This window comes from Spermophilus citellus, assembly GCF_964194105.1.
Source record: "Spermophilus citellus genome assembly, chromosome: 5".
Taxonomy (NCBI): domain Eukaryota; kingdom Metazoa; phylum Chordata; class Mammalia; order Rodentia; family Sciuridae; genus Spermophilus; species Spermophilus citellus.
In genome coordinates, this window is record NC_138186.1 from 159,570,088 (window position 1) to 159,593,007 (window position 22,920).

Consider the following 22,920-nt stretch of genomic DNA (forward strand, 5'->3'; position numbering starts at 1 on the left):
TATAACATATACACGATATGTTTATGTTAGCCCACTTTGGTTTTTAGTAAAGATAGAGTGGATAGCATGATTTTGATGAAAATGATTCTTCATTTTAAAAGTGTATATGAGGGAATCAGGCATGATATTTCTCTTTGAATTATACTTATGAGATTTGACTTGTCCTGTGTTTGTTTCTATGATGCTGTATTATAGTGCTTTATTTAAATTGTTCTGTTTTTTTTTTTTCATTACCAACTCCTCTTAATAGTGGTGAATTATACACTTTATCTCAAAGGAAGTTTTTTTTTTTCTATAAGAAAGCACAGAGTATTTTAAAACAATGTTAGTCTAAGCACACATTTTTATTTTTAGTGAACTCATTAGGATGATAAACATCAAAATGATCAAAATAAACTTTCTATATCAACCTGATTAAATTGTTCTTGATTTGCTGATGAAACTTCACTGTCTCCTCAGGACACATAGAAACCTGAGTGTTCTCATAGTGTGAGATCCTGTGTTGGTTCAGATGCTACAGGGGAGTGTTGAAGGTGTGAGGTTTGAGCCCTCCTGCCTGCTGGTATGGGAACTTAAGCTTAGTATCTCGTGGTCTCCACATCTGTGTTTTGGTAGAACCTATATCACTATGAAAGTGCTTAGAATTCCTGTATTTATATGCCCAGGAGACATTTGCTCTTATTTTGATTCTCTTCCACTCAAGAAAGCATATACTGAAATGTAAGTGAATATCAATAATACTCTTTTAAGGGTAAGTAATCTAATTTATATTTTATGTGACGTTTACACTATTTATTCATATTTTCTAAAAAAGGAAATAATCTATAATCAGTTTAGAATCCGTTGAATGTCCTATTTTAAGAACTGTTGCTCTCTGTAATTTCTTTCTCTATATTGATGCGCACAACTGATTTTAGCAGGAAACTAAATGCTGTTTGAAAAGCATAATTCATCCATTCTTGCTAAAAAATAATGAAAGGATTTAATTAAATTAGAAAAAAATACTTTGCTTTTAAAACATTTAAACTGCTCAAAACATTTAAAGTTTACTTTCCCCCAGAAATCATAAACAACAATAAACAGCTAACAAAGTTCCTGCACTGCTTAGTATACACGATTATCCCTCATGTAAGTGAATCTTGTTAACATTTTATGTTTGTTAAACTAAATCAAGTACTTTGCCTCTTAACTAAAATGTTCCCTGCTCTCCATGTTTTGGAAAAGTTAATCTCAGAGAAGTTTGCTCATTCAAATTATTTATGGACTAATTCACAAATATAGAGAAGATGGAAGACAGTGAAGATTATTTATTTAAAAAAATGTTTAAAGCATTGATTCTGAGAGTTTCCCTTTTCCTTTCTTCCCTAAGTCATTTCTGAGATGGCCCTCCTCCTGCGTGTGGCCTTTGGCTGGGAGACCAAGAGGTGCAAGTAGCCAGAGAGAGGCCCCTCCTCCTCCCTTCATCGGTCACTGCTCAACTTCCGGAAAACCAGCCTTACTCAGACTTTCAGAGTAGAAAAAGCTAATATGTATTTTAAAAATCCCTTTGGAGTTCATGCTACATTAACCTACAGCAGATTTTTATAAGCTATTAAAATTAAAAAAAAATTAATATTATTTTAAAACTCATTTTCTACTTTAGAATGTTTGTCTCTGTGTTAAAAACAAACAAACAACAAACAAAACCCTATTGAACTTGTAAACTATTTCAGGAAAGTGCCAGGATCATAGAACAGAAGAAGGAGTTCAAAGTCAGAGGAGCTAAACCTGTGCAGGTTACAATGTCAGGAAGGTCATTAATCAGTGACACAAAAAGCAGAGCAGAAAGAGAAAGTTAGTTACTAAGACGGCGATCACAGGTGTGTCCTCCGTCCTGCTTTTAGCTGTGGTTAATTTTGGATGAACAAAATTGTTCAAAATGTGCTGAATGAAAGCTTTATTTACTTCTTTCCCCCCAATTCGTCTAGACCTCAAGTTTTATTATGAGTAAACAGAAAATGGGCTGGATTACATAAAAGAGAGAGAGAGAGAGAGAGAAAGAGAAAAGTAGAAAAGAAAAAAGTTTGGGTGGATCAACACATGACTTTCCCCATGTTAAACATCTATCAAAACGGAAGTGCTGAGAAAGTTAGAATCAGGCCTGGATGGAAGGCCACGGCCGCCTTTATTATTTGAAGGAGAGTTTCCAGTCCCAGTCAAATGGTGGTGCTAGTTCTTTATTCTTGAGTTTCTGCATTTCCTAATTTCATGGTCACAACAGCCTCACAACAGCTTCTAGCAAAACTGAAAATGCAGGCTCCCTGCTCAGCAGCTCTGTGACGGGCAGCAAAGGTTAAGGCCCCTTCTGCTGCCCTCTCTAGCACAAGAAGACAGTCTCTGAGTGACTTTCTTCTCCTCAAGTAGGTACTCCTTTTTCTTCTTCTCAATTGATTATTTTTTTCTTTTTGCTAGAATGCGCTACTGTGTTCAAGCAGGGTATAACTCAGAGCTTACCTCTCCTGTGAAACGATGTTCATTTTTCTCTCACTGCTCCAGGGGTATTTTGCAAAGTTCCTAGAAAGTCTTAGCATGATGTTAGCATGTTAATCTGAACTTGGTAGTGGAAATTCATTTTGGGAGTAAGATTCAGCTGAGTCACAGGGCAACCCGACTGCCTCTGCTCTGTACAGCACTGACAGGCTCCCTGCCCGCCCCAGATAACTGTATATTTATTGGATCCGGCTCTAGCCATGAGATACTGTATGGCTGAAATCTGTTGCAATTTTAGAAGTTCATGATTGAAATGATCTTGGACTAGCCTGAACACTAACTGTTTCTTAGTCTCTGTTCGGTGCTATAACTTACGTGAGTTTGAACTAAGCAATTGGAATAAGCCATTATTTGTTTCCTGAAGGCAAAGTTTTTTTTGAAAAGCTGCTCGAGGTAGCAAGATGAGATTGAGAATCTGTGTCTTGTCTTGCCCCATAATTTTAGGCAAGTTCGTTTGAGTCCTGTGGTTCCGGTTTTCTTTATCTGAACACTACTACTAATGACTTTTTGCAGCAGGGTGGTGTGCACATTAACTACAGCACCACATGTAGCCTGTTGCTCACATAATGACGTGGTGGTCACAAAAGATAGGACAGGATACTTTCATTTTGGTTAATGGAATGCTACACGTTTCAGGAAATGTTTTAAGTTGTAAGTTTTATTCTGGGTTATGAAGCTAACCAGTTTTTGTTTTCTTTGACATGTACATAAAAGCCAACACGATTAATAATTTTTTTTATAATTACTTAATAGAAGGGTTGGCTTTATCAGTGATTGTGATCATTGGTACTGATTCCTATTCAAAGTGCCAGATTTTTAATGACTATGGGTCATATCTAATAGGCTTACAGAGTACCTTCAAGTAGAAGGTTGTTGGGAAACTTATCCGGTTTTGATATGATACATATATATTTATTTTTTACACATATAAGATATATTTGTTTATTAATGTTGAGAGTGAACTTAGGAGAGAGAACCAGGTAGAAATATTTGAACTAAATCACAGAATGCATGGAAAAACAAAAAAAAAAAAAATTAAGTAGGATAAGAACTGAGATCTTGGATTCAGAGCCATTTCTAATTCTTTAAAATGCCTTCCCATTTATTAAAAGCAAATGTTTGCTCTGGTTTTATTAATGTTCTATGAAGTGTGCCTATAAGAACTTGGGATGAATGGACATAGTATTATTACTATACAGGTTGGATACAATACTGTACAAGTTGTTAGATTTTCAAGAAAATTAGAAACAAAAATAATGTAGGTATGAGAGAAAGAGCATGCAGGAAAAAAAGCAAATTTCTGAATGTGAATATAAGGATTATATTTACTAGTAGGATGTTTTTCTCAGGCTCTTGGAGATATTCGTTTCGTTTCATAACTGGTGACAGTCAAGGAAAGGCATAAAGCTCTGTACTTAAACTTAAAATGAGAACAAAGTCAAACAACTACCTTTTATTTCAGTGAAGCCTGTGTCTCTCATTCAGTTTAGGATTTAGAGCTTGTGACCTCTACCTTTCTCCTAACACTCTAAAGCCACCTGCACTGTAACCACGACACCAGGTACCTGCTGAACATTCTTACCTGGTCGTCTGCAGGGCTTCTCTGAGTATTTTGTCTGTTTCCGTTTAGCTCAGTTGGTCAGAACAAATGCTGGGACTGAGGCTCATTGGTTGAAGTTTTGTTTGATCTGAATGGAGAAAAGCTCCGCTCCATGGTTGTAGATAGCTCCAAGGAAAAAGAGGGATTAGCTCTGAGAAGACCATCACATTTCTGGTTAAAAAAAAAAAAAAAAAAAAAAAGACTCACAGCCACACTTCATCCATGATGGGTGAGTTATGGTCCTGCCCATCCACTTCTATCAGGGCTGGGTCTCTGTCATTAATTCCTAAGAATGAAACACCACCTGTGAAGCTTCTGCCAAGAGTCTAATAAGGTGCCATTTTAAAAGACACTTTACAGGTGGCTCTTGCTGAAGATGATAGTGATGAAGGTGCTTGCCTTTTGGGCAGCATCCCAGTAGGCTACCTCTGGGCCATTCCCCCTGGACTAGGACAGCGAAACCTCGCACAACTGTGAGTTTGTGGTTCTTTCCAAGGAGTATAAAAATTTTCTCTCTGAAAGCCTGTGACTGTTTTATTAGAGTTTGAAGAGGCCTGCACTATTCATTTGCCCCTAAAAAACATTCTATACAGATTGTTTTCAGCTCAGGTTTTCTATAACAGATAACTCTTTAGTGAAGTTTCAGATACAAATAAATATGATATGACTAATTCCAAGACTTAGTTATACGAATTTCTACCTGTGCAATTCAGGCAGATTATTTCACCTCTGAACTCAAGTTTTTCATCTGCAATGTAGGGGACTAAGAGTAGCCACCAGGTATAATTTAATGGAAAAAAATGAGATTAAACCACTTTTTAAACTACTTGTAGTATTCAAGTGATAGAAACTCAACACAAGAAAGTAACTTTCATTCCAAGCCTAGCACAGTGCCTGGTGCTCAATAAATGTTGGTGAATAAATGACTTGAACTCCAGGTTAGTCCCATGACTGCTAGCAGTTGATATCCATCTGATCATAACCAGAGACTTACCCTGAAAAATAACGGGTGGTCAGTTCATCCTGCTGAGAAAGCCACCTACTAAAGAACTGGTGCTTTTGTATTAAGCACAAAGTGTTGAAACAGAAGGCCCAGAAACTGCCAATGTCCTTCTGGCTCTTATTCCCATTATTTCTGTCCTTTGGGACCACAGGATGGTCACATTCCTTTGTGATAAGAAAGGCAGTAAGGAATATCTTGCTGAGATATCAATACTTTGTTATAAATTTCTTCATATTTATTTTCACGTTATAAGAAATATTTTGAGAGATGGGGTGGATGAAGTTCAGTGGTACAGCACAACAAGCCTTACCCTTCTCCCCCCAAAAAGAAAGAAAAAGAACAACTATGTTGCTTTTTTGGGCAAAATCTTAGCTCATGTATGCATAGCATGTTAAATTTCTAATTCAATGTGGTATCAGAGAACTGAAATAGACTCTCCCTCTCTGACCCCCATATATTTAGGGCCCATGACGGTTGCAATAATAGCGATTACATTAGCACTTACTGTTTGGGGAGCTCTTATTTTGCATGATACTTTTTATAAGTATATCATGTTTCATCCTCACACCAACCCCAGGTCATAAACAGTCATATGACTCTCAATATACAAATGAGGAAACTAAGGCTTTGCAAGTTAGTGATTTGTCTTGTTTTATAAAGCTTTGTAAATGACAAAGCTAGCTCTGGAAGATAAACTCATCTAATTCCAAAGTTCATATTCTCAGCTATTACTTGAAATAGTATTCATTTCTCAAGTCTCTATTCAATATGAACTTTGCCTTGGAGAAGCAGGCTGAGCTCAGAGAAGATATTATACCTTCTCTAAGGCTTACTATCTTCTTCTGTAAAATGGGAATAATGATGTTGGATTTAACAGAAGTTTCGTGGCTACTGATGAGAATTCAATGTAATAATAACTGTAAAAGAACATTGTGAAAAGTTCACTTTATTCAAATACAAATTTGTTTCTGCCAGTAACACAATTATGCTCAAATTATGACTGAGTTTACATGTAACATTTTGTCACCAGGTAAGTGAGCATAGCCTGAGTGTGGTGCTGGGAACTGGGTAGGTCATTTTGTGCATGTGAAGCACTGACAGTGAGTGCATCAGTGCAAGTGTGGGTTGGGAGAGTCCTGGCTCCCCAAGCGCGTGACGTCACTAAACATGCGTATGGGCGGGGGCAGGAGTGAGGTGGTTGTGGAGGAAGATGGCGACCTTGTCCCTGGACGACCCTTGCAGACTTGGGGGATGCTTTCTAATTTATTTGGAGAAAACAAATGCCTAGGAGCTTCCCTAGGCTCGCTGTTGTAAAAGCCGTTGAAGACTCTTATTGGCTGTACACATAGAATGGTGTTGTCCCAAGCTTTCAGGAGCTTAATCTGGCTTTGCCTCCTACTTGAAATTAAAGTTGTCATCAACATTTTTTTTTGTGTGCTTTTCTGCTAAGAATGGGTGTAAGTGGGCACAATCTTCCACCTATCTTTCTTGTTGCCTTGGAGATAATGTCCAGGATCTTCGTGGTTACTGCCAATCATAAGGGGGAAGAGACAGACCACGACAAGATGACCATTCCAGGGAGCTTGTGAAGTTAAGCAACTGATGTTATGATTCCAGCTCTTCACTGGCAAAGTAGAGTGCCACTGGATTTTTGATGTTTCTTTTCCCTTGGGTCTCATTAAACTGCCATCTTCTCAAATGGAGAGCAGCTGAGCTCCTAATATGCAGCTCCTTCCCCAGGTTGGTTCAGAACCCACCAAGGTTCTTCTGAAAATGGGTGATCTGCATTTCTTTTTCCTTCTTCTGGTGGTTCTGGGGATAGAACCCAGGGCTCCTTGCATGGTAGGCAAGCACGCTACCACTGAGCTATCTCCCCAGCCCAGTGATCGAAATTCTTTTTTCTTTTCAAATTCAGTTTAGATTCTATTTATTTATTTGCTTAATTCTTTTTAGTTATAGGTTATAATAGAGTCCATTTTGATATAACTATATAAGCATGGAATATACCATGTTCTAATTAGGACCCTGGTTTTGTGGATATACACGATGTTGAGATTCACTGTGGTGTATTCATATATGTACATAGGAAAGTTATGTCAGATTCATTCTACTGTCTTTCCATACTCCCTTCTCTTTATTTCCCCTTGTCTAATCCAGTGAATTTTTATGCCCCCTGCCCTTATTGTGGGTTAGCTTCCACATATCAGAGAAAACATTCAACCTTTGGTTTTTCAGGGTAGGCTTATTTCACTTAGCATGATAAACTTCAGATCCATCCATTTACTGGAAAATATCATAGAGTCATTCTTAATTTATGGCAGATTAATACTCCATTGTGTGTATATACCACAATTTTTTTGTCCATTCATCTATTGAAGGGTACCTAGTTTGGCTCCATAGCTTAGTAATTGTGAATTGTGCTGCTATAAACATATATGTGGCTGTGTCACTTTAGGATGCTGATTTTTAAGTTCTTTGAATATATACTGAGGAGTGGGATAGCTGGATCAAATAGTGGTTCCATTCCAAGTTTCTGAGAAATCTCCGTACTGCTTTCCAGAGTGGTTGCACTAATTTGCAGTCCTACCAACAATGTATGAGTGTACTCTTTCCCCCACATTCTCACCAACATTTATAGTTGTTTGTATTCTTGATCATTGCCATTCTGAATGGAGTGAGATGAAATCTTAGAGTGGTTTTGATTTGCATTTTTCTAATTGCTAGAGATGTTGATCATTTTTTCATATTTTTGTTGATAGCTCATATTTCTTCTTTAGAGAAGTCTCTATTTAGTTCTTTTTGCCCATTTATTGGTTGGATTATTTTATTTTTTTGGTGATTGAATTTTTTGTTGAAGAGGCTGTCTTTTCTTCAATGTAAGTTTTGGTGACTTTGTGTAGTATGAGGTAACTATCTCAACTATTTCTGTGGGTTTGTCTCTGTGTCTTCTACTCTGTTCCACTGGAGTTCTTGCCTGTTTTGGTGCCAATACCATGCTTTTTGTTGTTGTTGTTATTATAGGTCTATAGTATATTTGAAGTCTGGATGCTTTCTGCTTTGCTTTTCTCACTAAGGATTGATTTGATTCTTCTGGGTCTCTTATTTTTCCACATGGATTTCAAAACTTTTTTTTTCTATTTCTATGAAGAACATCATTGGAATTTTAATGGGAATTGCATTAAATCTGTATACAGCTTTTGGTAGTATGGACATTTCGACAATATTAATTCTGCCCACCTGAGAACATGGGAGAAGTGATCTGCATTTCTGAGACCCATCTTCCTTCTGCTATTCTTAGAAATGGTCTCACTGGGCTATTTCCTTTCAGGAGACACCAAGAAATCCAGTAGCAATTTTGAATTTATCTGACAGATAGTAAATCAGGAATTATTTTCTAAAAACCATGCAAAAAAGGGCCTAATAAAGATGATAGCATCATATTTAATAATTAATTTTAATATCTTTTTATTTATTTAGTTTTTGGTTCTGGGTATTAAATCTAGGGGTGCTTAACTATTGAGCCACATCCTTAGCCTTTTAGAAATTTTATTTAAAAATGTTGACACAGGATCTACATATGTTGCTTAAGGCCTTGCTAAGATGTCATTTTAATATCTTTTACTTTAAAGCTATGGGATAAACATACACAGACATGTACACACACACACACACACACACACACACTTACTTTCAATAAGGAATTTTAGAAGTCCTACTTGAATCGAGTTTTACTACAGAATATTTAAGGATTAAGGCTATTCAGAGCCAAATATAATTTAATTCAATCCACATTGTTAATTTCTTTCCCTAATTTTGCCTAGGAAATGAGTAGTTACTACAGGGTCCCATTGTGGCTCATTAAGCTTTGTCCTAGAGACCCTGCTCCTAACAGAACAAAAGTGTCTTGGGTACAGTGCTGGTGATTGCACATCGGTGCCCAGGAAGAGCCTGCTACACACTGGTGTCAGGGGCATGATTGTGTTTGATTGAGCCTGACATTTCTTTGATCCCTAGACATTCTCTACTAGGTAGGGTCAGCTGGGCACTGGGTACAATGTCTGACTATTAGCTGACAGTTGTAAAATGTCCTTTCTATCATAACGTCAGGTAACAGTAGAGGAGAATGTGATAAGTGCTTTGAGAGTGATGAGCTCTGTGGGGGAGTGTGAAGAGAAGGGAGGAAGTTATTTCCAGTTGGCAAAGGGTGGTTAGGGGTGATTTCAGGCAGGAAGTGACATATGACCCTGACCTTGAACTATGGGCAATGTTTCCACAGGAAGATGTAAGGAAAGGACAGAAAATAAGCAAAACAAAGGCTTTGGGGAATCATTAGCAGTTTGACAGAAATATAGTTAGGACACGTGCAGGGAGGCAGCAGGAGATAATCTAGGAATGGAGAGTTCAATGTCATTTTGAGGAACTTGGACTTCATAATGTAAGCGTTAAAGATTTTGGTATAGGCTTATAATGAAATAATGCCTCAACCTTAGGAAAACACTGTATAGATGGAAGTGTTCAGGTGATGAGTGAGAACATCAATTTGGAGGTGATTTGAATAGTTCAAGAGAGGTGAACTATTAATTTAAGTGGAGAAACCTACATTGAACAATTTAATGAATCTTTTAGGACTTGTTTTTTGAATCAGGACTGTTTATGGTTGTAAAGAACATTTTGTTCCAAAAATGACGAGCGGAGAAAGAAGTGAGAGTCAAAAGGTCTTACTTTGCCACTGAGGTGCTTAGCAAACAGTCACAGGCTCTGAGCTGTGTCTCTGTAACTGTAAAATGGGTCTGACAACTGTTGGGCACCCATCAAAGCACTACACTAGTGGTACCCTGGAGACGAAGTAATGGACCTTTGTGGAGTGCCATTTGTGTGAAATATTAGTTACTTAGAATATTTTTATAGGACAATTATTTTATTTGGACAAAAAATAGATTCATAAGGAAATAGTTCATATCTCTATAGTAGTTGTACTACTACTACTACTACTACTACTGCTACTACTAGTACTACTACTATCAGTCTCTCTAAGATTATTCTCTTAATCTTATTGTGATTAATAGGATCATCCCAATTTTTGCATATACTTATTAAATAGATACTCTTCATTGGGCACTGAGACTTTTGAGGCCTCATTTTTCTCATGAAATGGACACAGGGGTTGGACTTGGGAAACTGCATGGTCTCTGTGATTTCACCATTTGGTAATTCTGTGGTTCTGGTGTTCAGTTACCTCCAATTAGAACAGTGAGTTGAGATACCATCATCAACACAATCAAACTGATAGGCATCTGTCTGGGAGTAAGAGACAGATGTGCCACTGTCCCAAAGACTCAGGGTTCTAGTTGGAAAGGAAGACTGATTTGTCTTTCCTCTGCCAAAATGCTTTGCATTATGGGAATGGGGAGCTGAGTCCAGGCATTGTGGGTAGAAGAAAGGGGGAAGGTTGGGTTTGCTGTCTTCCTTTTTTCTCTTATATAAAAGGAAGGGGAAATAATTATGAAAAGAAAAATGGCAAAGAACAGTCTGGGGTGGGGGTTGATAGAAAAGGCCAAGTGCACTCAATAATCTAATTTCAGTTATAATAAATCTCCAGGGCTGATGCTTCACTCCTGAGAGTGCTCAGTGGCTAACACTTGGCTTTTGTATTTGGGCAGAGATGAACAGAGAGAAGGTGATACTGCACCACTCAGCAGGAAGAACATTACTCATACTGGTTGGATGATCTTTTCCTCTAGATCACCCAGCCTGCACAAAGTAAGCACACAGGTACTTTAAATCTAGTTGGGAACAAAAAAAGATTCATAGAAAAATGTTTTCTAGGAAATGAAAAGCCAAAAAATAAAGGTCTGTTTACAGTGGCAAACATGTTGCATAAGCTGTATTAAAGTAGATGAGTATTAATCATTTAGAGCAGTTCACAAATTATTCACATTTGGACTATGCAGGGACCTCATTTCACTTCTTTCTCACCATCTGGATTCTGTCCATTTCACTCCTCCCTCAGCACTTGGAATAGAAATGAAATTTCAATGTGCCAAATTTCTACTTATTAGAAGCTATAGTAATATGTTCAGTAGTGAAAGGGATTTATACTGTTATGTAGAAGGAGGGTTTTGGATGATCTAAGGCTTTGGTTTGTTGTTGATGTTGCTAGAATCCACTACCATCAATGTTTGAGAATTGGGTGCACTATAGATGTACAAAAGTGTAACAAACATTGGGTGCACTTGACTTCTTTATCCAGCTCTTTAGTTCTAAATTTATTGTTAGTTTTATTTATCAAACCAATTCTCAGAGGAGTGGTATTTGCTGTGGCCACAAGGAAACATCTGTGAGCTTAAACCTTAGAGGCAAAAAGCCAGTTAGAACATTTGGCATAATGAAGCTCAGATTGCAGAAGAGAAAAATTAATCAAGGAAACCCTCAAAACTATTGAGACTACACTAAAGAAAAGTGTCTTATCACTGATACACTGAAGGACCAAGTTCACATTAATTAAGAAATGTCAGAATCCATCATGAATCAAGGAGGAGTGTCATACTCTGGTAAATTTGGAAGTTGATGTTAATCTGACTGCCAGGATTTATGGTAGATTATATAATGGAATCCTGAGTTCTAAGAGATCAAAGGAAAATTCTGGCTCTTCCTTCATCCATTCTCTTAGGTCAAGCCTACCCAGCCAAAAGCCAAATGGAGAGTTGAGCAATTATCTGAAGTGGGCAGTAGAGACGGCCAAACCAGATAATGCATGATCAGAAAGTCATTGCAGAGGGAAAATGTGGACTGAAAATAGGGTAGGAGTGAGTGTGGAATGTCAAGCAATTTGGTCAGTATCCACAGTCCAAATTTACTGAATAGCAGCCAATGCCTTCTTCATGTCATTGTTTAGAATGAGACTGAAGGACAAGGGGAAAAACAAAGTCACTACTGAGGCTGTTGCAAGTTTGTGCAGATTTTTCTCCATATCTGTGTTATTATCTGTGACATGTCTAATCCTGAGTATTTCCAGGGATCGGATTTCACTGTTCTAGACTAGTGGGTTGAAGTGGTGGAGGAAACTGACTTATGTTCTTTTACAGTTTCGTCGAATATTGTATTTAATTAGTCTTTTTACCCTCCACAGTGCATGCTGGTGAATTTTCCATTGAAAACTTTGATGCTCTCTTGCCTTTCTCATTTCCTCATATGGCCATTTTTATATATTCTTAATTTTAATAGAACCTGAGAAGGAAGCATACAAGTCTGCTAGAAGTGGATTGCATTGCTTTTGGTTAAAAAAAAAAGGAAGAAAGAAAAAAAACCTACCAAAGTCTCAGAATCAGTGTGGTATTTTTAAAATTTGATGTAAAAACCATAGGCTACTCACTTTGAGCAGATGTTTCCCAGCTCTAAATTATCACTATCCATCATCATCCCTGTGTCTGTCAGTGTGAACTTGCTAATTGTAAAAACTCTTTTATTCAATGTCACATTTGTTATTTTTTTAATTGAGAAAAAGTTCATAAATTAAGTTTACTGTTGCTTAGAGTTAGGAAAAGACACAGGCACACTCATATTTCGGATGGAAAAACAAAGTTAAGAAATTAAACAAGTTTTTTTTCTCACATTATCATGTTTTGTACATGTGAAGTCATGATACAGCATTTTAGAAACCAATAAACAAACAAAAATAAAACCTATGATGTACTTTTCAATAGCTTAAGTTGAAGTTTAAAACCCATAGTAAAAAATGCACTGTGGCATTTTTGGAGCACTGCAAGGAATTCTATTGAAATAGCTTGTAATAAAGTAAAAATTCAAAAATAGTGTAAATAAGGATTAAGAAAGTCATATAAGTGATGAGATAAAATTGTGTAGGAAATGACATTGCTAATTCCTCACTTGCTGATTCTCTGGTAAAACCACACAGCCATCACAGGTGACTGTACTGGACACATGCTTTGAGATGCTGTGGACTGGGAGGTTTTGTTCTAATGACAATATGAGTGTACAGAAATAAAATTCATTCCCTGAAACTGAATTGAGATAGTAGGTTATGGCCTATGTATAAATGAATCAAAACGACTAATTACATCATTGGTAAATAGCTCATGCCTCACTTAGTTTTGTAGAAACTATGGTCGAGGAACTTGATCTATGCAGATAAGGGAGACTACTTTTATTTTTAATCACCTTGCTTTATTTAAGTGGAGGATAAAATCAGAATTCATAAATAAAATCCTTGGAAATCACCCATATTATGAAACTGTCCCACTCTGTTATAAAACAAAAGGAAGAAGAAAACCAAGAAGATGTAAGCACAAAAATCTCTTTATACTCTTCAGGACCGTAGTACCAAATCTCAGCACAGCTCTTTACCAATAAGGATGTAGATACAAATCTCAATGGAACCACCATCAAAATAGGAGATCATATTAGTCTCCGTTTTTGTCTTTCAGCTTCTTCCATGGATATATAAAATATAATTGGACCCTTAGTTTGGGGAATGACTTTTCATTTAATTTCTTTGATTATTTAGCAACTATTGTCAGGGGCTTAGCATATACTTGCTCTCTGCGGAGCACTGCAGTGTGTTTCTTGAGTTGAAGAGAAGGATACAATCTATGAACTACCACCATTAAAAAAATCCCCCACAAGAACTGTGTAGTTGAAATTTCTTTACTTGTTATCAGGGAGGTTGACCAACTTATCTACAATGTTCAATATTTCATTCTATATATAGAAAACACTACTTAAAAAAATCTTTTAAGTATCATTTTTTTTTCTCTAGTAGCTTTATCATAGCTGTTAGCAAGTAAAACATTTCCTTATTGGAATTTCACAACTTCCTTTTTGTCTTGCCAGTTGTATGATGTTAATTAGATGCAAGATGTGAATTTGCATTTAACCCTAAAATCAGAGAACGTCTTCAGAATGTAGGCTTTATATGATCAGTTTCTACCTAAAACCAGAGACATGGCTCTTACATTCTTACTAGTTAGGAATCTTCCTGTGGAATTTAATTATTCAAAAGTGATAAGTGGCAGTTTCTAAAGGAAAAAAAATTGTTTAGGTGGACAAGCAGACTTTTTTTTTTTTGTATTGTGATTACCAAATAATCAGATCATTTAAATTTAAAATTTAAAGAGAAAATAACTTACTGACCTCCAAGTGCTTTCTCATTTCCTCCATAAAACATTTTAGAACTAGTTCAGAACCTCTTGGAAAGCCATGCCTATATTCTAATGAAAGGTGTCACCATTGTGTAAAGCCAGCTTGAGAAGCTGTGTATTTATTTTGTAGTACATGAATCCAGTAGCAGGCATGTGATATAAAATATTAAAATCCCTTCTTATTTGTAAATTCCATGCAATCCTTCAAAATGATTAAAAGCCCAAGAAGTCTGAGTCAACTTAATAATATGCAAGGTTTGTTTTTATGTAACGTGCCCACATTGCAAGGGAGGTGTGGGGTGTGGACCTAGCTCTGTCTGCCAATCAGCTAAAGAGGCCAGCATTTAACCTGACCTCTTTAGGGTCCAAACTGGCATATTTTACTCAGAGAGATGACCAATTGTAGAACTAGCAGTTTTGGTGAAGTATTTCAGGAAAGTTTTTGATTAGACCTTGTATAAGAAATGAAGGGTTACTAGGCAAAGACTTTCTTTGGTGACTAATCAAATATTAAATAATATTACCAATTCCAGGCTTAGTCACTGTCCTCAAAAGTGCTGTGGAACTGGTTAGGCCAGTCTTCCCAAGAAGCTGGAGATGATCAACTGTCCCCAGGCATGCAAAGCCCTCCGAACCTTGTCTACAAGAACAAGACTGACTGCAGGCTATGTAGAAGCTCCCACCCCCAAAACTGCTCTGGCTTATGAATCTAAGAGAGTTATGGTTCTAATACCTCTATTAAGAGTCTGAGCAACTGCAAATCAACCCTCATGTGAATCACAGCAGAGCCAGGGGCATGGCTGCTGTAGCTTCTCACTTCCAAGAAGACAGCAAATGCCTGGAGCTATTTGCCAACCCGGTGCAGACAGTTTGATTTTGGACAGCAAGGGGAAAGACAATGGAAAAAATAAAAAAAGAACAGGATTTTAACAAACAAATGAATCCTCTATCTGGCTTGGGGTTAAGACACCAGGAGAACCAGTGCAAATCTTGGGAATTTGGATCCCACATCATTTTCAATATATTGTCCTATGTCCTGTCTCCCTTTCTGTGTTTCCACTGGCTCCACGGATCTCTTGCATTTTTCTTTCTACTTTGAGGTCCCAGTTCTGAAGTTAATTATTCTACAAAGGTCTAAGATCGCTATTGTTGTGACTTGGATAGAGGTTTGAAACAAAACCATCAGTCTTCTAGCCGGCATGGAGCTCAGGGCTTATCCGTGTTCCTCCCCAAGGAACTGCGACACCTAGGTGGCACGCCAGAATCATTCTTTCCCAATCCAGTTGCTCTTCCATTTACAAACCACCCAGAACGGAAGTGTTTCTCCCATTCTCAAACATATTTGGCTCTATTAACATGAAATGTTGGTCTTCAGTACAAAGAACCTGAAGGCTAAAAAAGGAGATACATAAAGCACTAGGTTATGGGGCACATGCATGTGGGTTTCCCCACGAGCACTCTTGAAAGTCCTGTGTCTTTCATGGTCTAGTTTTTTCATTCCTGGGGTCAGTGAGTTCAGTCAAGTGGTTAATATAATGACAGTAATAACAGTTATACATTGTTTTCCGGTGCTTGGTGCTTTATAGAGATAGCTCATTTGGTCCTTTTAATCTCTCTAGGAGTAGGTGTCTATACACCCACTTTCCCAGGCAAGCAAAGGAAAGCCAAATAAAGTAATTTCCTGAAGACCACCTCACTATATGTGGTACAACAAGACTGGAATAGAGGATCTTGGCCACTGTAAACATGGGTTTCCAGGTTACGAAGGCAGGCAAAAGACATTGATCCTGGAGGATATACAGAAAGTGTAATGAAAAGGAAAAGTCTTCTCCCAGTAGGATCCCATCATCCGTTTGAAATGAGAGCTCAGATTTCTTTGTGAATTGGTATTTGTGTCCCCACTGAATAGATGGACAGATGCCTATGATTTCTTATTTTTATATGTTTGGAGCTCATCTATTCAAGTCAAGAACTCTGTGTGTTTACAGACCAGGCCATGGACAATGGATTTTTAATTTTTTATCATTTGGAGTACATTGTTCTGCCTATAAATAATACCTAGTGAAGCCAACTGATAATATATATCTGGACCAACTTGACTTATTAAAAAGATAACATGCAAGATTAGCTAACCAGTCATTAAGCTCAATCCTCATTCTAACTTCAGTTAGTGAAAATGTGTCACTGGATTTTGTCCCAAAATAGACAGTGGAAGAGGTCTCTTCTTGACCAGATCATTTTTTTGCTTCCTAATTATATTTGATGTAGATTAATGGTAAATATGATTTGGGGGATTCAGGAAATATGAACTAAAGATGAAAAGAGATGGCTCAAATGTGCACAGGATGGCATAACCCTGGTGAATCACACCTGAATAATCTAGGACTGACTGTAACGTAACAATGTGCTCAACGATTATGTCACTTCATCCTCTATTTGGAGCAACTTCATTATCTATTTGGGGCATATTACTTCTCTGATGTATTCTCATTGATATCTATTTACTGGTGATTTCTTCTAGTTTTGACTCTATCTCATTGCTTTAATCTGTCTCTAAAAAAATTACAAGGCAATAAATATAATATATATAGTAAATATATATACATATATACATTGTAAGTATATATATACAAGAATTGTAAATATATATATACTTTTTACAATTCTTGTCTTTATGTCTGCTATCTAGTCAGAAGTTATATGTATACAACAAGTAGAAATCTTAGTCATCTGGAATTCTATGATTCCAGAAAAATGTGGACATCTGAAGCTGGAATCAGTTATGAACACACATGTCCATATCCATGTCTACATTTTCTTCCCATGGCAACATTTAGCTACTGTTTTGACACATACTTAAATAATAATATGATATTATCTGTCAAAGTATAGATGACATTTTGTTACTATTGAGCATCCAAAAGTTCTACAGAGCAATTTTGGGATTTTTGCTCAGCTCAAAACATGCAGAACACATTTCTTCAAACGACATTTACAACAAGAGAAACCAGCTAATGTGCTTCAAAGAAATTCACCATGTTTCTGTTGATCTTTCTTCAATCCTGGAGTACCACAGGAAAATGATATATCAGGGAATCCTTGTTCTCATCACCCAGGAAGCAAGTGTCCTTCCCAGGGATGGGAGGAAGGAGAGGGAGGGTAGGACCACGCTTCACAGGTTACTGTGTACCTTGTTGGCTGACTGGTCCTTTCAGGGTAGATTTCCTGGGATAAGAACAAAGCTTATTGGTTGTCCTTGCTCTGCACAAGAGCACACCAGGTCCCTAGTACTGTCTTGTTTGCTTTCCCACACTGGCTCTGCCTCATGTTTCAGCTGAAATTCTTTCCATGCAGGAGGAGAAATGAAAGAAAAAAATGGAGGAGGAAGTGTCTCTAGTTTTGAGCCCTCTGTCCAATCTACAGGCATCTGTTTTAAGTAAAGGGCTGGAGAAGTGAATAGTGAATGCTGTTCAGCAGAGTTAACATGAGAAGCACGTTTGGAATCGTGGAAGTTCTTCTCTGTAGCCTCCGCAGAGGGACTTGGAAACGTGAGGGTTTACAGGGTCCCAGGCTGTAAGGTTATCTGAGACAGGCCTATTGTGGTCATCAAGGGCCTTCTCTGCTTCCACTCTTAACCAACGATGTGGATGTGTGAGACTTGTATTTAGGTGATTAAAGAGTCTTATGCTGAAGGAGCACTGGAGGAAGGTTATGCCTCCTAACAGAATTGACTGTTGTCCTTCATTTTAAAAGGAAATCATGACCTTTCTTCTGCTTCCATTTAAAAGTGGTATTGTGTTTTTTTCATATTGTAGACTGCCTGTTTATTTTAGCAAGTTTAGACAAGAGTAAACATGTAGGTAGAAATAACCTATATTCTCATAGGCCACAGAAATTTGTTAATAATATTTTGCTAATAATATTTTAGCACCTTTTCATTTAGTCTTTTTGAGCAAATATATGTATATTGAATAACATGAAAAGATTCCATAGTATAATGTTAATAAAATTCAGGATGAAACAATTTCCTTTTATAATACACATATATAATACACACATACATATTATAGATGTATAACATGTATGTATGCACACATACAGGTATGTATTTTGCAGATTGAGGTTATGTTTACCTTAATATTATAATTTATTTAAATACTTAGAAATTTTAAGAAGCATTGTTGTCTACATTTTTATTCCCTTAATATAAATTCCTAAATGTGAAAATAGAATGTTAAAGGGGAAAGCTGTTTTTAAGGGTTTAAAGGAATATTTTCAGATCTCTTTTTCTTTCTCTTTAAAAATTACTGCATTGCAGAAACTCTCTCTCAAAATTCTAAGTGAAAATCATCTATAATTCCATCTAGAAATTGAGTCACTATTTTGTCTGTCACCTTGTCTATGAATTTACTCTATTCCTGGATCTTTCCAATAATAGATAGGATTTGTTTTCTGCATTTTCTTTGGTTACTGTGCCTTGCATGTGTTCTATTATACCACAGTCTCTTTTTGGTCTGCCCTCCTTCTTTCGTTTCTCTTTGCTTCATCCATCCTACTTCTGAGAAACCAGCACATACAGCTTGATGTGCATCCACTAGTCTTATCTCACACAACCCTATACAAATGTGCACACTGATATTCAGAGGAATAGTCTCCATTTGTCTTCACGTGTGGCATCAGGCTGCATATACAGAGTGTGTGTGAGTGTGTGCACGGGTGCACGTGTGCATATTACTCTGTACCTTGGTTTTCTCTTTGCGATGCATTTTGGAAGTCCTGAGAACTGTACTCGTATCTTGTTCTTTTCAATAGTTGCATGAGGTAGGAATTTGCTAAAATTTATTCAAGTAATCGTCTTTCATTAGTTATTCTGTCATGAAAAGTTCTCAACACATAAAAAGTGCTGTCACTACAAATATTCTTAGACACATATTCTTAACTATTGGTGGTTTTATTTTTATGGTGTAATTCCCAGAAGTGGGATTGCTGGTTCAAAGGGTATGTGTATTTTTAAATTTTAATGTTTTTTTCCACATTATTTTCTAAAAATATAACAAATCAGTCCCACTAGGAATGTTTGAGAGTATTGTTTTCCTCACTTTTCCACTAGCATTCCTATTTCTTCACTTTCTAATTTTTGCTAGTCTAATGAGTAAACTGATAACCCTCCCCACCTTTTTTATTTTTTATTTTTGTAGTACTGGGGATTGAACCTGGGGCCTTGCACATGCTGGGAAAGCCCTCTACCACTGAGACTCATTCCCAGTCCTAATTTCCACTTTTTGGATGTTTAACGACGTTGAACATCTTTCCTCATTATTGTTAGTCTTTTTGACCTGTATAGTTGCATTTATTTATTTATAAATGTCCTTATATTTATATTATAGATTTAAAAATTGCCAGATAAACTTGAATCTCTTTATTATGAGCAACATGGTATTTTGAACCACATATATATATGTATATATATACACACACACATTCACACACACACAGTGGAATGGTGAAATATAGCTAATTAATATATACATTATCTCACAAAGTTATTCCTGTAGTGATAACACTTAAAATATACCCTCCTACCACTTTTTTGAGAATTCATTATGTAGTTACTGGCTATAGTAATTTTGTTGTCTAATAGAGCTCTTGAACTTGTTCCACCTATCTAATGAAATTTGGTAACTTTTAACCAACATCTACCCAACTATCCTAAGCCCTCATTACCACCATTCTACTCTATTTCTATGAGAAGAACTAAAACATTCCACATGAGAGAGATCACGCAGGATTTGTCTTTCTGTGCCTGGCTTATTTCACTTAGCATAATGTCCTCCAGGTTCATCCATGATAGGGGTTTCTTCCTTTTTAGGGTGAATAGTCTTCTATTATGCAGGATCTCTATCCATTCATTCATCCATCAGTGGACACTTAGGTTGATCTTAGCTATTGCAAATAATGCTGCAGTAGATGTTGGGGTATGAATAAACCCTTCGACATATTGATTTTAGTTTTTTTTTCTATGTAGACATAGTAGTGGGATTGCTGCATCATATGGCAATTCTTTTTTAATTTTCAAGGGAACTCATATACTGTTTTTCATAATAGCTATACTAATTTACATTCCTACAAATAGTGTACTACTTTGTTACTATTTCCCCCCTTTGGATAATAGTCATTTTAACAGTTGTGATCAAATGCCTTCTTGTGGTTTCAATTTTCATTTTTCTAGTGATTAGTGATGTTCAACAAATTTTCCTATAGATTTTTTTTGTCTCATCAGTTGCTATATCTTTCCCCATCAAAAATTTCTCCTTTGATTTTATTTTTGTAGTTTGTCTGTCACAAAATTTACAAAGTAATTTTATGAAATTCAGTGTGCTTCTCTTCCTCTACAGATTCTGGATCTCCTTACTTTAAAATATCTTCTCACCTCCTCTTTTCCTTACAATTTCTTCTAAAAATTCTATTTATCTTTTTCCATTTTTAACATTAGCAATTTTTACACCTGAAATTGTTTGTGTGTCTAAAAGTGTGAGGCTCAATTGTATTTTTTAAAATTTGAATAGTCTATCATTTAAGCATCACATATGAAATAAACTTTTTTCAATAAATCAAATTTTACTAGTATCTCTTTAAAAATTCTTTTCTCTAGTCCACTGGTATATTTTTATATTGCTTTGATCACAATAGATATATAATATATTTTAACATCTGTAAACTTTTATGCCCTCACTCATGATTATCCATAACTTTTGGTGTCATTTTCAATGATTATTCTTCTATATGAATTGAAATTTTTTATGCAACTTTATTTTAAAAAGACCATAAATAGAAGCAAAGTAGTTTTGTTTGTTGCTGCAGTTAACAGCAACAATTTTCAGTAGTTGACTGCTTTGTGATATTATCTTCTTATCCAAGAACATAGTATACCTTTTCATTGTTTAGCTCTTACATTGAGTTCCTTCATGGGATTCTCTTTATATTGTTCTTGTATCTTCCTAGTTGTGCTTCCTGTTAGAGTAAAAATAATTCTGTAAGAGAAAAAACTAGAAGGAAATACATCAAACTATTAACATTAGCTGATCCTGGTGGTGGGTGTTACAAAACTTTTGCTTCTTCTTTCACTTTTCTGTATTGATGATGCATTCTTTTTATAGTGTAAGAAATTAGTAACACCTATTTTTCAGATGTATGAGAACTGTAATTTCACCTGGCATTCTTTTGTCATCTCATTGGGGTGGATCTCATGGAGGACAGGTCCTGGGGAGTGGGGAGAAGCTCTTTGGTGTTGTGTGTACAAGTTGAGACATTTTCCTTATTAGTCCTCATCTTAACTGTAGCTGACAGCTGGCATCTAGTAGCACTCAGTGAACATCTGATGAATAAGTGAATGAATGTCATAAAGTATTGTAAGAAAATGTTGTAATACTGTGAATTTGGAAAAGAAACCCAGTGTATTGTTTCATACTATGAAATGGGAAAATAAAATTCAATAAAAGTGTCTCACTGGTTGGTGAGAATCTACAAAAGATACATCTCTTCTATGAATCAGTAATAAGAAATTGTCCCAAGGAAGCCAGTTCTCTTCAGAGAGTTCTGTATGGAAGATGGAGCTTGAGATTTATCTATGGAGAGGGATGAAAAACACTGGATTAAGTTACAATCGGTTGTCATTGTATCATCCTAAAACTTCAGCACTTAGCACAGAGACTAACTCCGATTAAACTTGCAAACAGTGTTGGCAAATTAAGTAGACAGTGTTGAATTATGTCTGATGACCAAAGAATTGAGCTTTTAATTTTGAAAACATGCATAAGATCTGCCTTTCTACCTATTACTGAAATATTGTATTAATGGGAAAAATCATACAAGGACTGGGAGAAAAACATCACATCTGTCTTTTGCCAATGGGCTGGATGCAGAGGTGATGGAGTGGATTTACTAGGCATATGACTGGAAATAGGTTATGGTGCCCCAGCAAGTCCTTATTGCTTGCTGACAATTAGTAGTGTCTGTTTAAATCATGCAGTTTTATTGGGCCTTAAAACTATCTTTTGGTTAGTTTCAGTTTCAGCAAGAGAAAAAGGAGCGCAGGGGAACATGGAAGGCTGTCACCGTCCAGAGATTTAAGCTTTATTCTGCCTTTTTTTTTTTTTTAAGATAAGTACCCTCATCACTTCTTCCTCCTCTTCATCTCCTCTAGTCATTTTCTTCCCTCCTTCTCTCTTGTCTTAGCTCTTCTTTTCTTCCTCTGAATCTTCAGGGTTTGGAAAAAGAGCCTGAATCAGTAATGGGGGGGGGAGAAGAAGAACGTCCCTGCCACCCCAGGCTTGCTGGTTCCTCATCCCTTCCTGGAGCTCTGCCTTCACCTCCAGTGCTGGACTCAATTCAGCTGGCAGTCTTCATTCATTCATACCCAGTATGTTGAGCTCCTACTATATCGAGGTAGTGTTCTGGATGCTCTGCACAGACCCAATCTTGTCCCTCTGGAGCTTACATCTTATGGTGGAGGCAGATAGGTGATACTGAGATAATGTATAAGGCAAAGATCTTAAAAGATGGTCACTGCTGCAGGAAAGAACAGAAAAGTGGACCAAGGTGAGGTGGATTGCCTATCCCAGTGGGAGGGT

The 22,920-nt window shown here is 36.7% G+C and overlaps 1 protein-coding gene across 3 annotated transcripts in view; it reads left to right on the top strand.

Annotated features, from left to right (window-relative positions):
- The first annotated feature begins 2,255 nt into the window (after window positions 1–2,255).
- ESR1 (estrogen receptor 1) overlaps window positions 2,256–22,920 on the top strand; it is a 385,015-nt gene continuing 364,350 nt past the window's right edge. Inside the window, exons 1-2 of one of the 3 annotated variants that reach the window (XM_081294003.1) lie at window positions 2,290–2,399; window positions 10,793–10,892. The gene's annotated coding sequence lies outside the window, so the exon portion shown is untranslated. Of the gene's footprint in view, window positions 2,400–10,792; window positions 10,893–22,920 lie in introns of all 3 variants that reach the window. The other 2 variants (XM_081294001.1, XM_081294002.1) reach the window with 2 other exon arrangements.